This window comes from Rousettus aegyptiacus, unplaced genomic scaffold (assembly GCF_014176215.1).
Source record: "Rousettus aegyptiacus isolate mRouAeg1 unplaced genomic scaffold, mRouAeg1.p scaffold_m13_p_7, whole genome shotgun sequence".
NCBI lineage: Eukaryota > Metazoa > Chordata > Mammalia > Chiroptera > Pteropodidae > Rousettus > Rousettus aegyptiacus.
Window position 1 is genome coordinate 59,193,439 of NW_023416310.1, and position 16,976 is coordinate 59,210,414.

A 16,976-nucleotide genomic window follows, 5' to 3' on the forward strand; every position below is an offset into this window, starting at 1 on the left:
ACACACACACACACACACACACAGAGTTATCTGGAGTTAAATGAAGCGTATGTGGTAATGTGGGGTGTATCATACAGGTGTATGTGGTTGTTTGAAGTTACATGGGAGATATATGGTGACTTGAAGCCTGAAGTGGATGTGGGAGGTGGGCAGAAAGGAAGGCAGAAATGTGCCAGCATGTTTCAAAGCTGAATGGATATAACAGCCTTTGGCCATCTCAGTGGGGGGGCCTTTTTGATTAATGGTATTTTAATGCTAATTTAGCTTTTTAGCACTCCAGCTCCCAAAGGCTCTGGTTGTTCTGATAGAAGCAAGACTCCCTCTCCACAAAAACAAATCAATGATTTTACAGATTCCAACTGGTGTCTTTCAGGGCAGGAAGTTAAAAGCCAGGTGTGTGCATCTGGGCCGGCTGCAGAGGGGGCTAACCTGCAGAGCAAGGTGCCAGTGCTGGGAGAGGCCTCTAGATGGTGCAGGTGAGTCTGCAGCGAGGGAAAGCCCCTCCGTAAGGCTGTTTCCAAACTCGCAAACAGGACGGGAGCAGTCAAGGAAGAGTTCCCGGGAAGCCCTTTGGAACAGAAGGAAAGTGGGACTGATAGCAGAGAGGTGCCTCGCTCCAGGCAGCTCTGCCGGCCTCCAGCATCTGCTTCTGAGAACCCTGCCGAGTGGCCACCTGTGAAACCTGGTGGCCCAAAACAGGACCGTGCCTGGCTCTCTTCTCAGACCATCTTCCATCTCCTGCTTGGATTAGAAACTTTCCCTCCAACAGGGTCCAGGTAAGCCTTGATCCTTCTCTTTGGTTTTCTAAACTCTTAGGCTGTGGATGAGACTGAGGTGTCAGGGGCTGCAAAACAGCCTGGGTACATTTTTGAAATGCGTGTCATATTTGGGTTGCGTTTGAACAAGCTTTTCCGATTACTGTACGTCTGTGCTACCAGTTTTAAGACCTGAGGTTCTTCCTTTGTTTTCAGGAAAACATAAGAAAACCCATTTCGCTATTTGGCTAGTGAGCCAAACTCTGTATGCGCTTAGCAAGATTTAAGATTTGGCTATAGGACAAATGGGTGTCTCCAAGAGAGCACGAAAGTGTGTTTCTCCGGTTTTCCCCCAAGCCTGGTCACAGGACGGCAAGCAGCAGCTGGGACTTTGGCTGGGCTCTGTACCTGCGTCCCATCCCGAGTTCTCACAGTGCCCTAAGAAACCTTTCAGGTGTGGTTTTGAATCAAGTCTGAGGCCCGATGTCATGACCCCTCAGTTGGGGATGTGTGAGGGGGTGTGTATGCATTCGACGATCAAGCCTTTCATTTCCAGCCAAGAAGTTCTTCTCAATGCACCGACAGATCCCAGAATAGTTTGGACTCCTACACGAGGCCTGGTTCTGATTTCCCAACATCCTACAGCAGTTGCTCTTACACTGCGGAGCTAGAGGTATCAGGGGAAGGAGAAAGCGGGCAGAGGGCAGCGGGCAGCGGGGCAGAGAGGACAGTAAGCGAAGGTTTGAGAGGGAAAATTAAAGCAATAAGGGGTGGGGAATGAGATGACAAATCATCAGGGGAGAAGCCCTGTCAGTCGGAGGAACTGGACAGTTAGTGGGACACAGGGATGTGAGATGATGGGACTGAAGAACAGAGAGAAGGTGGGGAGCAGACGAAGACCAGCCCCCTTCCTCTGCTCTCCAGCTCGCCACTGTGCCGTGGCTCCGAAGTTCCACCTTTCAGATACCTCTGGCCAAGAGTAAAACTGCAACAAATTCAAAATATTAAAGAAGCGAAAAACCACAATGGATTAAAGGAGAAAAGGAATCAATTCAGGTAATTAAGATAGAGAATATTTCTCGCCTGAATTTGAGCTCTGAGATTTCTGAGCCATAGCCACTTGCAGCCTTTGAAGTTACATTTTGACAGAGTCCACCATAAACAGTTACTTATCAAAGCTGAGAAATTAGCATTTGTCCTGAGGATGGTCCATGTGTGCCCTTTGTCACTGGAGAAGATTGGGGGCCCCAGTGACAGTCAGCTGAGGTCTCTGCTCTCTCTCCACCCTTGAGTGAGCCAGGCTGTACTCTATTAACTAGTGGTGGCACCTTAGGAGGGTAATCTTGGAAGCACATGTTTTGGGGAGAAAAGAGTAAATAAGATTTCTCTGAATTGTTTGACTTTTACTCTCTGGGCACTACCAAGTTTCTAAAAGTAAACAGGGTCTTCACTTTGTTGATGACATGTGTTTACGAAGCTCAGAAGTGTCAGGAGCCCACCCTTGTCTCTTCGGTGCCGTAATGCCCCTGAACCTAGCACAGTGCTTGCCACAGGCAGCAGCCCAGGGTTTGCTTGGGGAAGTGAAGACAGACCTGGTATTACTCCCTGACTTCCTCATTTCAAGGGTGCAAAACCAGGCCGACTCTTTTAACTGAGGAGCATCTCTCGTCAAAGTTCCGTAGGTCTCAAAGGACCACAGATAGCCAGAAACCAGGTCACCTGAGTCTCCTTCCTAGGTTCAGGAGAGTGACTTTTGTGGTTTCCAAAAAATGGAATTCATTCTCAAGGGAATGCCCAGGAACCCAGCTTCAAAGACTCAAGAAAATCTGATATTCAAACACAGTAGCTGTAAACAGGATGGTGTTCTGGAAGCCAGCCCTATGATCAAACGGCTCAGCCCCTCAGGTGGGTTCCCTCCCGGCCTACTCAGTGTCCTGCCGGCCCACCTCTGTGCAGCTTTCCTCCTGGCCCTGGTTTTCTCAATTATCCCAGAGATACCTGCCTGCTCTTTCCTTTGATGCTGTTTTAGGCTCTGCCTAGGTAATTCCACCCTAGGTAATAGCATAATTAATTAACTTACATTAAGCTCACTTAGCGCATTAGATCAATTAGGAAACAAAGGCCCATCAGAACCTACTTTGCTGTCCTTGAGTTCACGTATTGTGGACAGGAGTTTTTATTCAATCCCCAATTATTATTTTCTTAAAAAATAAAGCAAGCCACACTATTCGCTGGCCTCCTGTCCTTATCAGAGGCCAGGGCTAAAGAGGAAACGTTCTGTTTCATTCTTCGTGAGCCATCCCAGTAAAGGATTGGCAATCGAAATATTGGAGTAGAAAATATGAAATTGCTGTTTGTATATAGCCTAAACATAGTCAAATATAGGTGATATCAAGTGGTTCAATCTAATATAGTCTAGTACCTAAGAGAAAATTTCGAATGGCTTTCGGAATTCAGGAATCCCAAAATAACTCCCCTGTTAGTACAAACAAATGAGCGTGAACTTAATTTTTCATGAATGTCTGTCGTAAGGTCATCACAAAGCATTGTCCAAGAGCTAGTAGAATCACAGAATCAAATCCAAGGAAAAGCCTTTGCCCTGGGTCTTGGCAGGAGGGTCGTCCTACAGTTCATCAAATAGCGTATAAAGGACTCCTATAATCCAAGGTGTCCTCTGTCCCAGCGTCCTCTCTAGCACATAGTGGGCACTCAGCAAAAATATGTCCAACGAATGAAGGGGACCCTTTGTGTCAAAAAAAGGTCACCAGCTGTTCTAATCACACAGTGGGACAATGGGCTGCCAGAACACCTAAGTACCCTAAGTCAACAAGCAAACAGATTCCAGTTAGCAAATCTACTCTCTCTGGGTGCAATGACACTTGTTATTTCTTAAAGGATGGGTACCCGAAGACGTCAAACACACTGTTTGCATACATGGTAGAACAGATACAAGCTGGTGAAGCTGGAGGCTCTTGTCCTCTGCTCAGGTCCTCCTGAAGTTCCCAGAGGCCTATGCACATAGCTACATGCTTAACTAACCAAGAGGCCTTTGTTTTCCATTTTCAACAAATCAGAAGACTGTGGAAAATGGAAAGGTGGTAATGAACCTTGTATATGGAAATGGATTTGCATGGATAGCCACAGCTGTGCCACCCAGTGAGCTCATGTCATCTCAAGTCACTTCACCAGCCAGGAAATCAGACTGCGCTCTATACACGGCAGGAAGGTGCCTTGGCTTGTGAGTCCTGATGGAATCAGTAAGCAAACCAGTCACAGCCACAGTCATGTTGTCATTACTAATAACAGTGAGGCCCGGGGTGCATGGAAGCTAAGCTGAGCTGTGGTATTTCTAGATCCCTCAAGATTAAGACTATTTAATGATACAGTTAAATGACTGGATATAAGCAACTAAAAAGTGAGCCCAAATACTGAAATAAGACATTAGTCTCTTGAGAATAATAGGGAGATAATTCTGCCAACAGCACTCTAATCCTCATGTGAAGCACTTTCTGAGGATATAAAGAAAGACACACAAATCTAGAGTGCAAATGAAAAATGCGAGGTCACAGTTTTGACAACTATCAGACCATTAACAAATCTTTTCTCTTAAAATGTCCATGTTGCCATATTTTCAATTCCATATTCCTTAAACTTCATGCACAGGAGAGAGAAGGAGGTAGAATTTCACACTGGTTTTAATATACATTCATTCATTCAACAAATCTTTTCTGAGCCTCTGCTGCGTGGCAGGCACTGTCCTGGGTTTAGTGACACAGAAGTCCCGTGGGTAGTGAGAGCAAATACCCCACTTTGTGGCGCCCACATGTTCTAGTACAGAGAGAAGCCATCGTACATAGATGTGAATGTTAATTTCAGAAAAAATCAGTGCCATGAAGAAACAAATAAGCAGAGCAAGCAGAGAGAAAGTACTTGGGGTGGGGTTAAGGGGAACCTCTCAAGAAGATGACACGTGAGCAAAACCTAATGAAGCTAGAGAATGAGCTGAGCAGAGGCTCCCCAGGTGGCAATGAATCTGAGGTGTCCCAGCACCAGCAGGAAGGCAGTGTGGCTATAGCAGAGGGAAAGGCGGGAAGAACAGGAGGAGACAAGAATGGAGAACCAGGAGCCAGGCATGCTGGGATAGAGGCCACGGTTAAGTCTGGGCTTCCATTTAGGGTGTTGGGAGGACAAATGAAACTATACATTGACTTAGGGCAGAAGTTCAACTGCAATTGTTCATGCCTCATGTCATTCTGGGACCATCGGTGCCCACAGCATGCCAGCTGTTATATTTTGAAACCCATCCTGCCTGCACCACCATGAGTCAGATGTCCAGGTAGCCTTTTCCTCAGAGGGCTAGTTTCGCAGTGGGAGAAGTTGGCAGGACAATGGAATGATCCCTTTCAATCCAACATCTGTTCCCTTTGCAGTTAACGAATGGCAAAGGGGCCCTTTCTGAGAAAAATTTTAAAGACTCCAACTTGAAACACATGCTTACATTTTTAAAAGTCTCAAACTACAAAGAAAATGCTTAACGTTCTTATAGAGTCAGACATTGTCTTCTGCCCCTTTACAGTCCTACCTAGTATTCCCACAGCCAACCCAGAGCCCACAGCCCTGGCCCGCTCCATTCACTCCCCATTTCTCACTTGTAGAGATGGAGAAGTACTTGCTGGTGTAGGGAGAGAGGTAGAGTTGGGCAGACAGAGAAGCACGGACAGGTTCAGTTAGGAAGCCTCCTCTTCCGAGAATGCCATAGGGGAACAAATTTGGAGATCGGTTTCACACCCCGTTTGGCATTCCAGAGCTGTTCCTGTCTGTGGCACATGGCCCTTGTAGAACTCCGGGGAACCCGGCTGCTCTGCCCCACCCAGCGTGTGACTGCCCAGCACCTGGCAAGTTCAATTTACTTTTAAGTTACAGGACCATGGAGATCAGTCGGGCAGGAAGTCAACTGAGGGGAAGAGACTGTGTCTCTGAGAAACCCAGGGCAGTGAGGGCACATAGGTGGGACAGGAGGGAGGAGTTGGGCATCCGGCCAGGATCCTGACCCTGTAAAAAAGGCCCAAGACCCCAGAGGGTAGTCAGATGGGATGCAAATGTCTATTGGTTTGGTTAATTTTGTTTACCTGGTAGGTATGGTTTTATGGTTTAATAGTTTGGTTGAAGCTCTGTGTTCTTGCATAACAAACATTACTTCTGGCCCAGAAAAAAACTCTAATCTTTAAAAATATTGAAAAGCACTGCACTATCTTAAAGGCATCTCAGAGGATTCTTCAAGGTTCATTTCCTTTAAGATTTAATACTTGATAATGGCTGGCGATGGCTGTTCCTAAAAGTTCCTGTCCATACTAAGGAAAATCAATCAAAATGGACACTTGGGAGATGTGGCTGTTTAAATGCACCATGAAAGGGGGCAGCAGCAGCTGGGTGCAGAGCAGCATTTGAAAGGCACAAGGCAACTGCGCATCATTAGACTTGCAGAGTGTTGTTTTCTGCTGATGGATTCCTTTATGAGCTACAAAATTTAAATTCAGCAGAACCCTTTTTAAGCTTTAGCCATTCTTAGATTTGGAGAGAGAGATCCATCGCTAAGATATGTGAATAGACCGCAGTCCTCTGATCTCTCCAGGTGGCCTCCGGCAGAGGCCAGTCCTTTTCCTACAACCACTGCGAGCTGAGCAAATGTCTTGGTCTCCCTTTAGCACTCATGTAAGCAATGTTGCTCCTCGTTTTGTGAACAGAGGAAACCAAGGCAGGGATGAGATGTTCCAGTGCCTTGAGACACTTAGTTTGAGTCAATCTGAAAACCAAGAGACCAAACTTTCAGCAAAATTGCTGCCAGTTGGTTTCCACTTGAAAAACATTATCCAAACAGACCACACACAGCTCTCTGACTTGACTTCTGAGATTGGCATATATGAGAGAAATGGAGCTTGAGAATATTATCATGATGGTTATCGCAGTTGTTGTTTTTGAAGGCAAATATTTATTTTTATGAAGATTGCAAAACTAAGAACAGTAGAATGTTGAGCTCCTCCTTATGTTTACAGAGTAAACAGATTTGAGACACTGACAAATGCAGTGTCCTTTTTTTTCTGAGGATCCGGCTGTTTGCCTCCTGCAGCGTCAATTAAATAAGAGCAGGGGCCTCTGGAGATGCATGCCCCTGTCAGCTGAGCATCCTTCCACTTGCCCAGGTTCTAGTCAGGAGGTCACAGGCTCCCTGAGCGTGGGCCGGATAGTGGGTTCGGGGGTCCATCCTTTTTGTTCACCCTGGTGGCCTGAAGAATACTTCTCCAGAGCCTCCCTGGATGTTTTCTTTGTTGAATTAAAGAGGCCACTGGATTTCCCATAGGATCATGTGCCCAAACCTTGCTCAAGTTTTTAAGAACTAAAAGAAATAGAAGGAGGCCTGGTTCCTGGTCTCATAGCCCATAGTATCAAAAGGAAGAAATAGTAAAAATAGCACATATTCACACATGAACAAAAACACGTATTCACATAAGAAATAGAAATAACAGCACTTAGCACATCGTACTGCATTATAATTAATCTCTTCAACATCTCTGTCCTCCATTATCTGAGCAGTGTTTTCTTTGAGGACAGAGAGCATGTCTCTATAGGGAGTACCCTTCTAGTCTCTAGTATCTAGCACATGCATGGCACATAGTAGGTACTCAATAAACATTTATTTAAACCAGCCATTATTGAACACTTATTACCTTCAAATGTTTTCATTTCATTTAATCTGCCTAACAATCCTGTCAAATAGAGACTATCACCACTGTTTCACAAATGTGCAATTAAGGCTTAGAAAAATGAGGTAATTTGTCCAAGAGCTCTCCCCTCGTAAATGGCAGGACTTCAACCCAGGTTCATGGACTTCAACTTGGTGTCTTTTCAATGAGCTCCTTCAGAGATCAGATCTGGGATGAGGTGTGTTGTTACAATCAGATTGAAGTTTAACTTTATGTCATGTTCATTTCAGGAACAGAGTACAATTTCTACCTAGACAGATATCTAAAACCCCAAATATCTCTGAGCTTCCCAGATACCTCAGCAGACACTCTTGAGCCTGCACAGGTGTTTTTTTTGCGGGGGGCGGGGGGGGGGCCGTCAGGTGGTGGCAGCTAGGGCACGTTCTCTTCCTGTTTTCTCAAGGCCAAGAGCAGACCCAGCGGCTTCGCAATGGTGGTGTTGGAGACTCGAGACAAGCCATATCTATTTCAACTTCAGTGGCCTTTCTTCTCTTCTGAAGTTGGGCTGGACATGTCCTATTGGGGTTGGATTAGAGTGGGCATGGCCCAGGAGGTAGGCACAGCCTCAGGAGGCAGCACAGCTTGGGAAGGGATCCTGGGGACAGAGGCAGTGTAAAGGGTGAGTAGGAGCATAGCCTCCAGCCTCCAACAGACATGGACCCAAATCCTGGCTCCTCCATTTGCTAGTGATGAGACTTTGAACAATCATTGGGTAAATTCTCTCAGTTCCCTGGGAAAGAATAATAATACTCACCTCATGGGGTTATTGTGTGGATTTAAGTGAGATGAGGCAGGCAAGAACTTCGAACACTAAGTCCTGACAATGTTCTGTATGTACTCACGGACAGAATTTAATATATCAGCTAGGCCTCTGCTTATCACTTAATCACTTTGGTTTCATGGAGATCAAGATCATCTGATGTGTCCATCTTTCCCTCAAGTAACCTATCAATTTGGCCCGGATCCCGAATACCAATAGGACCCTGCAGTTAAGGGGCAGCTACACCAAGGAGGACAGAGCAGGGTCTACAAGCCCCTTGGAGCATGGCATCTAGTAGCCACCCCCAACTAGTGATACCCCTACCACTCTGGCCACATGGCCTTCCTGATGCACCTCAGAGAAGCCACAAGGTTCTGCATCTGCTGTTCCTTCTGCCCCAAATGCTCTTGCCCAGGATTTCTGTTTGTCTCATTCATTCATTCCCATTGGGTCTCTGCTGACAAGTGACCTTATCACAGAAGCCCTACCTGGCCCCACTCATATAAAATATCAGCTCTGCTCCCCACCCCAAAGAACTTCTGTGTATAGCACTGATCACTAGAAGACGTACTATATATACAATACAACATAAGCACTATCATATGTGTGGGAGCCAACTTGGTGTGTAAACAACAAATTTTTTAAAAACATGGACTACTGCAGAGCTCCCAGGCAGGCGTGCGCAGCAGAGCTGGAGAGGGGGTTTCCTCCTACGTGCTTGAGACCCTCATGGAGGAGTTTCACTCTCCCTCCCCCGCAGAGGTTTTGGGATGTGACTCAGGAGACTTCCTGGGATTCTTTCATTGCAGACTTGTCTGAAATCAATGAAGCAAATAGATAAGAGGAGAAAATGAGCTGAGGTTAAAAAGCAACTAGGAGACATCAACACAGTTGGGTTTCAGGTTAGGAAGACAGGAAGTTGAGAGTGACTAATCCCCTCACCCCATGCCTACTCTAGGGAGTCTCCCAATGCCTGGTGTTATTAAGTGCAAGTGTCCACATCTTGCATATCACGCATACTCACAGCGAGCCTTGGAGGCTACTTACCTTGTCTCTGTCACAGGTGGTAGGGCTGCAGTCCCCGCACCACCTGCCCCCAGTTCCCACAGACCCATAGAGTTCCTGCCTCCCAATGTGCTGGAAGTCAGAGCTCAGGCATGGTCGGGGCCCATGTTGGATGTTGGATGGTCAAAATGAAGAAACTTTATTCAATGGATCAGTAATGCTAGAGGTGAGCAAGGTTCAGGGGCCACAGCTTCTCCTTCTTGAACATGCAGTAATGGCTTTTGGCCTATTGACTACTGTTGCCTAAACTCTGCAAGAGTCCTGTGGATCTTCAGTTCTTACCATCTATATTCTCCATCATTAATCTAACCCTGGATAAGAAGGCAGAGGCAGCTTTTCTTCCCCACAACCCTGTGTCTCAACAGACTTCCTCAGCTTCCTCTAGCTCCTACTGTCATCTGCCATCTTCCCACCCTAAGGAATTTCTTTCCCACCCTTCCCTCATTCATTCTCATTCATCAGGTTTTGAGTAAACATCTCTTCTGAATTATGCAGTCCCTTTTCCAGAATTCCTGGGGAGGGGGCTACTTTACAATCACTGCTCCCCACCCCCCATCCCCAGCTGCTTTGGGGTGCTGTGCAGTGTACATGCATGAGTCTGTGAAATGCGACAACCAAAATAGCTTGGAATGTGGCTGGGACCAAGCTGAGGAAGTGGGAGAAGTAAGGGGCAGAAGATATCTCAGCGTGAGTCCCAACAAAGGAGATGTTGGAAGGGGCACAGGTTCACTTAACAGAGACAGCAAATCTGGCATTGACCTGTATGATACATTCACTGCCTGCATACATGGGATCTAAGCTGCAGATTCTTTCTTAACCATCAGCAGGAAAGGTCTGTTCTTAGGCATGAGTTAAATAGTTTGGGAAAATGGTAAAGGAAAGCAATGGAAGGTAGAGAGGGGCTTTGGCATCCTCAGATGGTTCAGTGTCTCTTGAGTTTTAGGTAAATCTTGTTTTCTACACCACTGAACATTTTTGAACCCAGCATTTCTGAAGCCTTACTGAGTAGACACCTGAGCCCTCATTGGAAATGGAATGTCTGTTCCTTAGGCACCCCCTCCCCTGATGAAAACTCGAGGGTTAATCGTTTCCTTTTGGAAAGCTTTCAAATTGTATTCATTTGAGTTTACATTATCAGCTTCCTTCTCTTCTGCCTGTGGATTACTCTCCTGTTGGGTTTAATTTAACCAGATTTTCGGTTGTGCTAACAAAGTCATTGATGCCCTCCTGCTTTCAGAATGTAATTTTCTGCCTTTTCTCTGGCTTTACTGATAGACTGTCTCTATACTGAAAGTCTCCCAGCACTGGGCACTGTTTGGTATTCCTGTTGCTTCAAAACCCATTCCCTCTAACCGTACTTCACTGCATCACAGATTCTAACAAGTTAGTTCTGACATTTGAATAGTCGAAATTAACAATATATAAAATCACTGTTCAAAACAAACAAACCAACAACAAAAAATGTGCTTCCGCTGGTGCTGTCAACATCAGCATCTTTTATTGGACAAAGATGGTTGGGGTTCCTCTATTATAAATAGGCACCTTCAGGGGTGTTATCTGTATCCATAGATGCCATAAATCCTGTCCATACATAAAAATAAGCACATGCATTAACCCATTTCCCGCTTAGAAAAAAAAAATTTCAGTTCGCTGCCACCGTTAATTTAATTTTACATAAACATGCTCTTTGAGGCTGAAGCAAATCTGATTGGTTTTCAATGTGACAATAAAATATAAAAACTGTTCTTGGAGTCATTTTTAAACAGAACTTGTCTCTAATCCTAATGTAACAGAAATGTATACATAAATCAGATTCCTCAAATAAATCTTCAGTAACAACTGTTTGAGAATGATGTTAACATCTTGTGTAAGAATTCAACGTTTTCTAGGATTTGACATTTTCACAGATTGAGAATTACTATATTTTGTAAATGGAAATACCACTGCTAAAAACAAAATGCTATAAATAGAACGATGTCATTTATTTGCAGACTATCGATAGACTAGAGTCGGGGTCCCCAACCCTCAAGCCGCAGACCGGTACTGGTCCATGCCCTCTTAGTCACCTGGCCGCACAGCAGCAGGTGAGTTGCAGGCCAGCGAGAGGAGCTTCGTCTGTATTTGCAGCCGCTCCCCAGCACTAACATCACCGCCTCAGCTCCACCTCAGATTATCAGGCATTAGAGTCTTGTAGGAGCACCGGTCCCTGGTGCCAAAAAGGTTGGGGATCTCTGTATTAGAGCAATGTGAAAATAACAATAAAAGTGAGATATTTCATGGCAAACTTCGGGGTAAGTTTAGGACAATAATCTGTAAGTTATCTTGGGATAAACGCTGCAGGTGCAAGTGCCACCAGTGAGTATTCTTGGGGCAAACGGGAAATGGGTTAATAAGGGCTTAGAAAGCGATTAGTTTGTATAAATGAGAGTTGAACAAGAAAAGAAGAAAAAACGAATGAGTTTTCCCCCTCTCAGCAGGAATTATACAAAGGCCCAAAATAGCCCCGCAGGCTTTTCACACACTGAAGCCTACTGCCACTTGTTGGCTCTAAAGTCTTGTGTTCATCAGAGCCTTCCAAGCTTTCTCATCAACTAAACAACAGAGACTCTTTCAATGAGAAGGTAAATGTGTGCCTTAAAGTTGAGGAAGCAGGTGCTGGAAGAGAGGAACTTCACGTGCACCAAGCCCTTCGTAATACCTGGGATCATTTTTCTACTTAAAAAATACTAAGAAAGGGTAGGTTCTTTAAGGAGCCAAAGGTGAAAGGCCACCAGCTCTCTGAGGGAGGCCACAGGGGCAGCTCTGATGAGCCCCATACGCAGACTCTTGGCTATAAGTGCAGGGCACTTCAGACTTGTTCATTCTGGAAAAGGTGAGGGCAGCTGGTGGAGGCCTAACAGCATTGCCTGTGCACAGTCGTTAACCTGCTATCACGGCACAGCCACCTCCACAAAAGTGAGCTCCTTCGCTACACTTGGAAGTAACAGGTATTTCAGAGCACCCTCAGATAACTCTTCATCTTATCCAGAGCCCAAGCCCAGGTTTATAATGCTAGTCTCGATAAAAGAACCAGAGTTCCTTGGAGAAATGTTTATCCTGGTGTTGGGCAGGAAAAATACAAGGCGAGCCTGAGCTTCTTATTATGTCAGAAAGTAAGGAAGTACTCAAAAATAAATGGGGTATGTCAACAGGACACAGGACCACCTGAAGTCGTTAAAGCTGGAATGCTTTTAGCAATAAATAAGAAAAAACTGGATTATAATCCAAAGTTTAAAATAAATATCCATAGAGATAAATGATTGCACGAATAAATAAAAGAATGACTAAATAAGTTCATGGAGAAGAGACAAATCTTCCATACTGAAGAAATTGAAATAAATTATGTCGATAATCCCCTTTCAAGGAGGTGGAACGTAACACCCCACCCCTTGAACGTTCCTGCTTCCTTCCAAAGAGGACAGTAGGGAAATGGGACGAAAAAGCCTAGCAGGCACTGCCTCAGCCAGGTGATCAAGGTCAGTATCAGTAGTGATAAATCATGTCGATGAAATGTATATGTGATTAAAAGAGCACTTTACCTCTGTAAGGGGTAAAAGATATTTTACTTCTTTCTCCCCAAACCCATAAACCAGTCTCATCATGAGAAAAACATCAAACACAACCCAATTAAGGACATTCTACAAAACATTTGGCCAGTCCTCCTCAAACCTGTCAAGGTCATCAAAAACAAGAGCATCTGAGAAACTGTCACAGCCAAGAGAAGCCTAAAGAATCATGACAACTGAAGGTAATGTGGCCTCTGGGATGGGATCCTGGGACAGAAAAAGAACATTAGTTAAAAACTAAAAAAATCTGAACAAGGTATGGAGTTTAGTTAATAATAATGTACCAATATCAGTCCATCAACTGTGACTAATATATCATACCAATGTAAGATATTAAAAGGAAAAACTAGGTAGGAGGTATACAGGAACTTTCTGTACTATATTTGCAACTTCTCCATAAACCTAAAACTATTCTAAAGGAAATGGTTTATTTTGATAAGAATCTCTTGTTTAGACTCAGATACTTCCTCTTTGCTCCTAGCAATTTTCCTCCATCCGAACCAAAACAGCTCTGGCCAGGCCACCACCATCTTCCCCACTGGCTCCTGGGGCACATTCAGAGGTGAGAAGAGCCAAAAAGTCAGAAGGGCCCTGGAGCCAGACCACCTGCCTCTAAATCTTGGTCTTTCCGGTGGAAAACTCAGTGACCTTAGGCAAGTCGTTACTCAGTAGCACAGTTTCTTCCTCTGTAAAATGGGAATAATAATGCAAAGTCCTGCCTTCATGAGGACTATATATGATTTAACTGGTACATGGAAAATGCTGAGAACAATGTACGGCGTGTGGCACTTGCTCTGTATACGTCACTCTAATTCTCTTTTATCGCACGGCTACTTGGTAGTCTAAATAATTGCATATTACCTTCCAAGTTAAGAACAGGGTGGATGTCCTGCCATTTTGCACTACTGCCTCTGGGCGTCATCTAAAATTCTAAGGCTGGAGCAAGCAGTTTGTGTCCCCCAGGCCATTCCCACCAGCCACCACTGAGCTCTAACTGGAGGTTTTTTTGCCCAAGGCTTTTCCAAAGCTTCTTATCTCCTAGACCCCAAGCCCACACCACGCATTGCTCTCCCAGGCCTGTTGGTGCTGGCCACCCACTTCCTGCCTTAGGACTTATCATCTGGCTTCTGGTGCTGTGATGGGGGCAGGGTGAGCTGTCCTTGCATATCCACCCACGCCTCTACTTACTCCTGATCCCATCCTCTCAAACAATACTTATGAGCACCTGCTATATGTCAGGCTCAGGGTGGGGCCCCCAGGGCAAAGAAGACACAGGTCTTATCCTCACTATTCTGGTCTCTTCCATTTTTCTCCTGACCCACTCTCCAGCCCTCTCCTGGCTCTGCCCACAAGGCTGCCCTGCATGGGTTGCACCAACAGACTCCCTCACCCTCTGGCCTCCTCTGGATATCGCCAATAGAAGGCCTGGGCAGGAGGCAGAGACAGAAGGAGGCTGATGTCAGTGCGTCCATGCCTGCCTGCTCCCTGTACCTCTCTGCCTGAGGTCTAACCCTGGCTTCAGACCCACTCTCTTCTCTTGCCCTTTTAGGCTTAGTGGAGGTAACAGCTCCTGGGGTGCTGGCCCCAGGGTTCTATATCATCTCTTGCCCCCTGAACCCTGCCTAACACCTATCGGCAGTGTTCTTGCCCTCAGGGCTGACTCAAAGGAAAAGCAGATTCAGCGATGTGTGTTGGTTCTCCAGAAGAGGTGTAAAGGTGATGCCTATTGAAGGAGGCTGCGGAATAGCTGCCCGAATGGTCTAGAAAATGATTGAGTTACTGCCTCTGAGTCCTCCTAAATCCCCACCAGAATTCTGTAAGCTCCAAAAGGCTAAAGCCCCTGTGCAAACTACAGCTGCGCAGTGTGTGCCCGGTGAGGCAGTTTGGGGTGGAAAGAGTTAGAATTCCACCTTTGCCAGTTATTAGCTATGCTAAGTTCTTTCTCCCCACTGTGAGTTTCAGTTTCTTATCTGTAATATGGGAATCACATCTGCTTTTAGTATAGACTGAAACAATGCTCCAAAACATGTATTCCAGCGTCTTAACACATAATCCACAATTAATATGTAACAATTTTAATTTTAATTACTGCTTTTATTTGGAAAACAAATGGATAAGAAGGTCTTATATCTCTCAGAGGTGGAATGCTGAGACTTTTGTGAGCAAAGATGAGGCTTACAGTTCCATACTTAGTTGATAATGGGTAAGAACTTTGTGCCGAAAAACATCCTAGGGCCTGATCTTGAACCCCCAGAAGTCGTTAAATTATTTACATAAAACTAAAGGCCAATGGACATCCCCAAAAGCCCAATATTAAAGGACCTTTTAGAATTCTGATATGGTTTTTGTTCCTTTTTTTTTTTTTTTTTTTTTTTCACCATAAGATGGAAGCCAAGTTCGTGGCTCCAAACAAAACAGTTTCCAGTGTTTGCAGTCAGGGTGGCAGTACGAGCAAGGTACGTCTGCCGTGCACAGCCCTGGGCTCTGAACAGGCTTTCTGGAAAGTGCATCCTTCAGAGGCAGCTGGCGCCTTGGCAGGCAGAGGAAGACGGGCACTGGGAGTTCCGGGAGCCACCACTTGCAGGCTGGGACTGTTCCAGAGCCAAGCAGAGAGGCATGGGCATTTGCTCCTTGCCAGGAGTCAGGCCCAAAATTCCCCTGGGCACTAGAAAACGGACTGTGCCAAGTCCAGGCCTCTGCGTCTGCCTTAAGACTGAGCTGCTGTGGGGACACGGCTGATAGCCGCTGCTCTGTCAGCACCTGGGCCAGCCCTTAAGCAACCATCCCGCTTCTAATGGTCCGTTTTCGCAAAAGGCAGGGAGGTGGCCTTATAAACACCTGGCAAAGCACCTGCATAGGAAGTTCCTTGGACTTGGGACACATGTTTCTGTGTTCTGGGTATGCCAGCTCAGAAAACTAAAAGAAAATTTAAGAAAGCAAAGGGGATAATCTAGCTAGCCTGGGCAGGACAGGTGGAGCACAGCTGGAGAAAGGGACGGAGCATTCCCAAAAGAAGCTGTCCTTGCCTGATGCCACTTTTGCTCACCTCCTTTATGGGTCTCGGCATCTACTTTCTGGGCTTTGGGGCATTGTTAGGTCATTAACAAATCAACTGGATGTTGTTTATGTGTTTGTTTTTTCAAATTAGCCAGACAAGTTCTCACTCCAGTGCTATCAAAGCCATAGCTACAAGACAAACAGAGTAGGGAAAAATCCTTCGACCTTGTTCAGACACTGACTGGGCTTGCCAACCCTCGGCATGCGGGCTCAGACGTCCTGGTTACAGTCTCTCTTCTGCTAGGCTGCCTCAGCCTGACCCAACCCTGCCCCCAGCACTCCCACAGCCTGGTGAGATTGGAAAGGACAGTGTCTTGGAAGCCAGCCAGAAGGGCTACAAGAAAGAGAGAACCACAGCATGACCGCGTGTGATTGGGATGAGTGAGCACACTACCCCAGTGTCTTGCTTCCCTCCACATTTTGATTTCATTGTTACCTTCTGCATTAAGTCTTAAGTTTCTAAAGAACTAGAATCAGCATGTCTATTTAAGTTCTACGAAACAGAACTTAGTGATATGTGGATGTCTCACTGGAGTGTGGCTGAAGTAGCAGAGGACTCAAAGGCGAAACACCCAATTGCCTAACAAACAACCCAAAACTTAGCAACTTAAAACAACAGACCTTTACTGTCTCACACAGTATTTGAGAGTTAGAATCAGGGAGTGGCTCTCATGGGTGTTTCTGGCTCAGAGGGTCATGAGGTTGCAGTCAGCTGGGGCTGCACCATCTGAAGGCTCGACTGGAAGGCTGGAAGAAGACTCACTCACATGGCTGCTGGCTGGACCATCTTTCCATTTCTTCATCAATACAGTAGATGGAGCAGAAAGTTTAGGTCTTGCTATGATTTTTGGAAGTCTTTCACAAGTTTGTTTTACTGAACAGCAGTTATTTCCACAAGGAATGAAAAGGATGAGATTTGTTATTTGTATTTGTTCAGTCTTATAATATAGTCCCAAGATGAAATTTCTATTGT

At 45.5% G+C, this 16,976-nt stretch overlaps 1 protein-coding gene across 9 annotated transcripts in view; it reads left to right on the forward strand.

The window, feature by feature from the left end:
- The first annotated feature begins 450 nt into the window (after positions 1-450).
- The window catches only part of EDAR (ectodysplasin A receptor), a 93,062-nt gene continuing 76,536 nt past the window's right edge, over positions 451-16,976 (forward strand). For 2 of the 9 annotated variants that reach the window (XM_036224663.1, XM_036224662.1), the window contains exons 1-2: positions 454-776; positions 12,974-13,128. The gene's annotated coding sequence lies outside the window, so the exon portion shown is untranslated. Of the gene's footprint in view, positions 777-12,973; positions 13,129-16,976 lie in introns of all 9 variants that reach the window. The other 7 variants (XM_036224664.1, XM_016162991.2, XM_036224670.1 and 4 more) reach the window with 5 other exon arrangements.